This window comes from Sorex araneus, chromosome 7 (assembly GCF_027595985.1).
Source record: "Sorex araneus isolate mSorAra2 chromosome 7, mSorAra2.pri, whole genome shotgun sequence".
NCBI classification, from domain to species: Eukaryota; Metazoa; Chordata; class Mammalia; order Eulipotyphla; family Soricidae; genus Sorex; species Sorex araneus.
This window is the reverse complement of record NC_073308.1, coordinates 12,861,829-12,869,089: the sequence shown is the minus strand read 5'-3', so window position 1 is coordinate 12,869,089 and position 7,261 is coordinate 12,861,829. Positions and strand designations below refer to the sequence as shown.

The 7,261-nt window shown below is 35.7% G+C and overlaps 1 pseudogene; it reads left to right on the top strand.

The window, feature by feature from the left end:
- The first annotated feature begins 1,069 nt into the window (after positions 1-1,069).
- LOC129406598 (ubiquitin carboxyl-terminal hydrolase 15-like) lies at positions 1,070-4,558 on the top strand (annotated as a pseudogene).
- The last annotated feature ends 2,703 nt before the right edge of the window (positions 4,559-7,261 follow it).

The following is a 7,261-nucleotide window of genomic DNA, read 5'->3' as shown; positions in this document are numbered from 1 at the left end:
GTTTCTAATGGAAAATTTGGTTCTTGTCTCTAGAGGATGGATGTCAGAACCAAACCGTTTTAAGATTTGAATCATAGCCTTTAAAGTTGCTAAGTACTTACACTGCACTCCACACATTGAAGTACAGTTTGAATGGATGACATCCATATAAGGACTGACATTTCCTGGGCGAAGTCACAGAATCTACAGAAATGTTTTAGAACCTCTATATCTACCACTCTCAAGAAAGTTATTCAATGATTAAAATCCAGAAATTTGTTTAGTGTGTTGCCTTATTGTGAGGAACTAAGACAGAATATTTGTACCTGAAAATTACAGTATTGGAATCCATGTTTACAAGACTTTATTAGAATCTTCTTTTGCCATTATCATTTGCAAAGGATTTCTTATGGCAGGCTCAATGAATTCAGTGCCGTCCCTGAAACTTCTCATCAACTTGTGAAAGTCAAGTGGGGGAAGAGAGAAGTTTTTTCTTAACTAAGAATTTCATTAAGTTATTCATGAAGGGTCACTGTGAAGCAATCTCAGAACAACAAGAGTATACAATTATATCTTCAGGTGTATGAAAAGAAAACATAAGAATCAAAAGACATTTTTTCAACACTGATGGTTTTCATTAGTTCTTGATATTCTGAGAAATACAGGCTTTCGTGTTCGGGGACTATTCTCAGTGTAGATAACACTTTGTGGCCAGAGGGTTAATTTCAGAAGTTGATACTGGGTTTAGATTGTGCCATTCTGTTTAATTCTGCTATTACAAAAACCATTCTTTTATTTTTGCAGCACAACGTGGATATGAATGATTTCATAGATGCCCCTCTGGATGCATCTTTTTTAGAAGAATCTTTCTTATATTTCGAGAGGCATCAGAAAAGGAATCAACGAAGATTAAAAGTTCTGAGATGTACTCTACGCGCTTGGGAAATGCTAGAAAATCAACAAATGATATTGCAATGCAAAATAGCCAAATATAATACAGATAGGAACACCCAAGAGTATACTAAAATATTAAAAGACTATCAGGAAACTAGAAACACACTACACGAAAGCTACTCATTTATTAGCGAATATTCAATCAAGCTCTCAAGGTGAATTTACTGACAGTTTATATTGTTTCATTTATTTACATACAAATCACTTCAAACATGTAAATGATGTATCCTCCTCTTCTCTGAGAATATAATTTGGTAGATTTCTGGAAGCAATTATCCTCCCTCTCTCCAATCAGATTCCATCTTTGCTATCATGAGTTTTTTCTTTTAACACGGTTTGCATTGAAGAGTTATTTTATTTTTAATACAAATCAGTATGACATAGACCGTTTGGACAAAAGAGAAAAGTTTAAAAATGTCAAAATGGCCCCAACTTCTTAGATTTTTTTCCCTATTACGCTGTTTTATTTAAAAGATTTTCTGTTGGCCGCTAGTGGGGGAAGATGGCGGAAGGCGGAGCGGTGGATCTGGACATCCAGCGTTCGGACATCGCGACGCTGCTCAAAATCTCGCTCCGGAAGGGGGACACCTGGTACCTAGTTGATAGTCGCTGGTTCAAACAGTGCAAAAAATATGTTGGCTTTGACAGTTGGGACAAATACCAGATGGGAGATCAAAATGTATATCCTGGACCTATTGATAACTCTGGACTTCTCAAAGATGGTGATGCCCAGTCACTCAAAGAGCATCTTATTGATGAATTGGATTACATATTATTGCCAAGCATCTTATGGATGAATTTGATTACATATTATTGCCAACGGAGGGCTGGAATAAACTTGTCAGCTGGTACACGTTGATGGAAGGGCAAGAACCAATAGCACGGAAGGTGGTTGAACAGGGTCTGTTTGTAAAGCACTGCAAAGTAGAAGTATATCTCACAGAACTGAAGCTTTGTGAAAATGGCAACATGAATAATGTTGTAACTAGAAGATTTAGCAAAGCTGACACAATAGATACAATTGAAAAGGAAATCAGAAAAATCTTCAATATTCCAGATGAGAAGGAGACAAGATTGTGGAACAAATACATGAGTAATACATTTGAGCCACTGAATAAGCCAGACAGCACTATTCAGGATGCTGGTTTATACCAAGGACAGGTGTTAGTGATAGAACAGAAAAATGAAGATGGAACATGGCCAAGGGGTCCTTCTGCTCCTAAGTCCCCAGGTGCATCCAATTTTTCAACTTTACCAAAGATATCTCCTTCATCTCTATCAAATAATTATAACAACATCAACAACAGAAATGTGAAAAACTCAAATTATTGTCTTCCATCATATACTGCTTATAAGAACTATGATTATTCAGAACCTGGAAGAAATAATGAGCAGCCAGGCCTCTGTGGCCTGAGTAACTTGGGAAACACCTGCTTCATGAACTCAGCTATTCAGTGTTTGAGCAACACACCTCCACTTACTGAATATTTCCTCAATGATAAGTATCAAGAAGAACTGAATTTTGACAATCCCTTAGGAATGAGAGGTGAAATAGCTAAGTCTTATGCTGAATTGATCAAACAAATGTGGTCTGGAAAATTTAGCTACGTCACACCAAGAGCCTTTAAGACACAAGTAGGACGTTTTGCACCGCAGTTCTCTGGATACCAGCAGCAAGACTGTCAAGAATTACTAGCTTTCCTGTTGGATGGTCTACATGAGGATTTGAATAGAATTAGGAAAAAACCATACATACAACTAAAAGACGCCGATGGGAGGCCAGATAAGGTGGTTGCTGAAGAAGCCTGGGAAAATCATTTAAAAAGAAATGATTCTATCATAGTCGACATATTTCATGGCCTTTTCAAGTCAACTTTAGTATGTCCTGAATGTGCAAAGATTTCAGTCACATTTGACCCTTTTTGTTACTTGACACTTCCTTTGCCCATGAAAAAAGAGCATACCTTAGAAGTTTACTTAGTTAGAATGGATCCACTTACCAAACCTATGCAGTACAAAGTGGTTGTCCCCAAAATTGGAAACATACAAGATCTTTGTACGGCACTCTGTACTTTGTCAGGCGTACCTGCAGATAAGATGATAGTCACTGATATATACAATCATAGATTTCACAGAATATTTGCCATGGATGAAAACCTTAGTAGTATTATGGAGCGAGATGATATTTATGTGTTTGAGATTAACATCAATAGGACAGAAGATACAGAGCATGTGATTATTCCTGTTTGCCTAAGAGAAAAATTTAGACATTCAAGTTACACACACCATACTGGTTCCTCACTTTTTGGTCAGCCTTTTCTTATAGCAGTACCACGAAACAATACTGAAGATAAACCCTATAATCTCCTACTTTTGAGAATGTGCCGGTATGTCAAAATATCCACTGAAACTGAAGAAACTGAAGGATCCCTACATTGCTGTAAGGACCAAAATATTAATGGGAACGGCCCCAATGGCATCCATGAAGAAGGCTCACCAAGTGAAATGGAAACAGATGAGCCAGATGATGAGTCCAGCCAAGATCAAGAACTTCCCTCTGAGAATGAAAACAGTCAGTCTGAAGATTCAGTTGGAGGAGATAATGATTCTGAAAATGGATTATGTACTGAGGAAACTTGCAAAGGTCAACTCACGGGACACACAAAAAGAGATTGTTTACATTCCAGTTCAACAATTTAGGCAATACCGATACCAACTACATCAAAGATGACACCCGGCATATAAGATTTGATGACAGGCAGCTTAGGCTAGATGAAAGATCTTTTCTTGCTTTGGATTGGGATCCTGATTTGAAAAAAAGATACTTTGATGAAAATGCTGCTGAGGACTTTGAGAAACATGAAAGTGTGGAATATAAGCCTCCCAAAAAACCCTTTGTGAAATTGAAAGATTGCATTGAGCTTTTTACAACAAAGGAAAAGCTAGGTGCTGAGGATCCTTGGTATTGTCCAAATTGTAAAGAACATCAACAAGCCACAAAGAAATTAGATTTATGGTCACTGCCTCCAGTACTTGTGGTACATCTCAAACGATTTTCTTACAGTCGATACATGAGAGATAAATTGGATACCTTAGTTGACTTTCCTATAAGTGACTTGGATATGTCAGAATTCCTAATTAATCCAAACGCGGGTCCTTGCCGCTATCATCTGATCGCCGTTTCCAACCACTATGGAGGGATGGGAGGAGGACATTATACTGCTTTTGCAAAAAATAAAGATGATGGGAAATGGTACTACTTTGATGACAGTAGTGTCTCGACAGCATCTGAAGATCAGATTGTGTCCAAAGCTGCGTACGTGCTCTTCTACCAGAGGCAAGACACTTTCAGTGGAACTGGCTTTTTCCCTCTTGACCGAGAAACTAAAGGTGCTTCCGCTGCCACGGGCATCCCGTTAGAAAGTGACGAAGATAGCAATGATAATGACAATGACATAGAAAACGAAAACTGTATGCACACTAACTAACGAGAGTCCCAGAAGCCATAAAGGAGAGACTTTCCTGCTGGTGGTGTCTATGGAGATGATGGAGTCACCCACCACATGAAACACGAGTCTGAGATGGGAAGTTTCAGATAACCGAATGGAAATCCTTTATCAGATTTTAACTTGTGCAGTACTTGAAGTGAAACACAATGAAAACTTTAACAGAAATTGTCTCTTAATACATTTACAGTCTTGTATTTACAAGCTAAATGTATATAGGAAATCACAAATAAAACCCTTTTAAGTTTGCTGCTGTTTTGATGAATTATGTTTTCTTTAATTTTTTGGAAGTGAGTTAACTGATGACAAATGTTAAATTTGTGGATGTTGGTCATTTATTTTGCTCTAATATACTGCAAGAAAATGATGGCTGAACTTAGTTTTTGGATAATCTAGATCATGTGCATTAGGCTGCTACATATACTATTATGATATTTAGCTGCGGTATCAATGTGGCATAAATACTGCAGTAGTATCCTTGGAAAACCAAATTTTCAAGTCTATCCTTGGCAATCAATGTAGACCTATTTTTAAAAAATGAATCATGTTACATGGAAGTCTTGAAAAAGTTATTTCCTTTCATAGTATTAAAACTAGAATATTATGTTCATCTAACTGCTATTGTAGAAAACAGGTTCTAGATTTCACCCTTCATCTAAAGTCATTTTTGTTATATGTAAGGTTTTTTCTTTTTTGATGTTGATGTTCTTTTTGTTGCATTTAGAATCTGTTCCTCCGCCATTTAAATTTTCTTTTACTTACATTAAAATTCATTTGTTTTAATTTGGTGTTGGTCCAAATTCAAAATTTTTGCTGTCTGTTTTTCTCTACCCCATTTTTTTGTAATTTGGCAACTTCTAACCTATGAATTATTGTAACATAAGGAAAGATTTAATTGTACTCTGTATCAGTAGTAATGATTACTTCATGCTTTGAGGTTTTTTTCATATACTGGTCTTTAAATAATTAATGGACAATTGGCTTTAAAGGTAGGTCTGTTAACTCTCTTTGTGTGTTCCTGATGGAATTCACCATAGCCTTACAGCTTTTCTCAGAAGGTGACTTGTTAGAAGAGAAGTGGCATCTGTGTGTTCCAGAATCTGAAGCTGGACAGTATATAAAGCATAAAAACCTGGAATTTGATTTTAGTTCACCACGTTCAAGGATTCAGGATGCCAAAAATATGTGTGAACATTTGAAACATTTTTCATTTGCTGCTTTTTTCCCTTTGATCTAGTTAAAAGAATGTATTGTCAATTGGCATACAGTACTGCCTTTAATAGAAAATATAAATACTGGGACACATTTCACATATTGACTACCTGAGAAATTGTTTTGTGTCCCACTGTTATTAAAGCAAAAAGTATAATGTTCTTCACTTGAACTAATCAAATACAATAGATTATAAATTGTGTATTGTAAATAAAAGTTCACTCTGTGAGTGCACATTTTGGTAAATATTTATTTATGTTAGCATTTAAAAGTTTAAAAAATATGCATTTGACCAGGATAAATGAGGTATGTTGATCATGGCTTTGCTTTATACCTTGATATTAAAGCTGGTTTTTCATCCTGGTATTTTAAAAGCTGCTTTGAGTTTTTTTTTTTCCTTTCTTTCTTTTCTCTCTCTCTTTTTTTTTAATGTAAACTAACCTCCTGCATGACAGAGGTTAAAATTTTGTCTGCACTTGAGTTCACTTGAGTTTACATTTGAAATGTGCATGTTTATTTATACAGATTTCAATAAAGCTATTCAAGGCCTTAAAAAAAAAAAAGATTTTATGTTGACTCAGTAGTTCTTTGATATATCAGGCCATGTGGGAGCCAATGTAAAAATGCTACAGCTTCATTTGTATTATTCAGGGAACAGTGATGACAAACATATTTGCTCTTTTGATTTTAAGATATGTCTCATATCACTGGCTTAAGTCATGAAAAATATGTTCTAATTGTTCAGGTTATAAGCATTTTTAAATTTATTTTTTATTTGCTTTAGGCCCATGGAAATTCTAGGGGATACTTAGAAGAGTTAAGAGAGGTTAACAGAGTATCAAAAGTCAAGTGAATACCTAGCATCTGGAGCTCCAAAAAAATAAAACTTATCAAGAATAAGATTAAAATGTAGGAGCTGGAGCCATAGCACAGCGGGCAGGGCATTTGCCTTGCACGCGCCGACCCCGGGTTCCATTCCACCATCCCATATGTTTCCCCAAGCACCACCAGGAGTAATTCTTGAGTGCATAAGCTAGTAGTAACTCCTGTGCATTGTCAGGTGTGACCCAGTAAGCAGAAAAGTAAATAAAAACAAAATAAACCTTATAAAAACAACAAAACATAGTATAAAAACTTTAGGCAATAGATGAAAACTCTGAAAGCGGAACTCCCCAGTGTCTATCCCAGAAGATTCTGAAAAAAGATCTACAAAGAAATAAGCAACTTTACCCAAGAACTACAAGTTTCAAAAGCATTGATAAATAAACTATATGTAAATCAGCCATGCAATGATAGAAAACAAATTTAAGCTTATTAAATTTAAGTTTGGTTTCATGAGGATAGCGTTATATCAAAGCAAACTAGAAAATATCATTTTGGAAACTGTTAGTAGGTGAATTAACTTCTTAAAATATTAGTCTAACTTATCTTACATATTATTATTATTATTGTTATTACTATTATTACTATTATTAATGTGCTTACTTGGTCCTTCAAAGACCATGGGAAACATTTGTCAAATACAGATCTTACGGTAAGTACCGAACACTGTTGAGTGTGACCCCAAAACTAAATGGAGGAGGAGGAAGGATTGCTCAGGAATAATGTTA